This window comes from Penaeus monodon, chromosome 28 (assembly GCF_015228065.2).
Source record: "Penaeus monodon isolate SGIC_2016 chromosome 28, NSTDA_Pmon_1, whole genome shotgun sequence".
Taxonomy (NCBI): domain Eukaryota; kingdom Metazoa; phylum Arthropoda; class Malacostraca; order Decapoda; family Penaeidae; genus Penaeus; species Penaeus monodon.
Window position 1 is genome coordinate 552,515 of NC_051413.1, and position 421 is coordinate 552,935.

The 421-nt window shown below is 42.0% G+C and overlaps 1 protein-coding gene across 2 annotated transcripts in view; it reads right to left on the bottom strand.

Annotated features, from left to right (window-relative positions):
- The window catches only part of LOC119591248, a 17,897-nt gene that overhangs the window by 13,176 nt on the left and 4,300 nt on the right, over positions 1-421 (bottom strand). The gene's annotated exons all lie outside the window — the stretch shown is intronic.

Sequence of the window (421 nt, forward strand, 5' to 3'; positions counted from 1 at the left end):
TATGAGAGTGAGAAGAAAAGAAGACTATCTAGCACTTTTTAAAAATCATAACCTAACAGAAGATACTAAAATCATACTTGGACTGAGGTTTCACTAGCCTATTCTGACACCGAGACCTGACTCAGGTCAAGGATTATCTCTCTTCTGGCCAGCCCCAAGTGACTTCTCTGGAGAACTAAGGGAGCCAGATTTTGAGCATCATCCTGCTAATTCCTTTGTGGGTAGTGATGATGTACAGCATGTGTGTTAGAAGTCTATTCAATATTGTTATGCCATTCTAACACCAATGAAAACATTTTAAAACCAGCCCAGATGCAATAAGTTCAGTGTGATTGAAATGCAACCCAAACGGAAGGTATGGCAGCTGAAGGTGGCTCCATGGCCAGTGCCGAGTCTGGAAAAACCTCAGCTTTACTGCTTG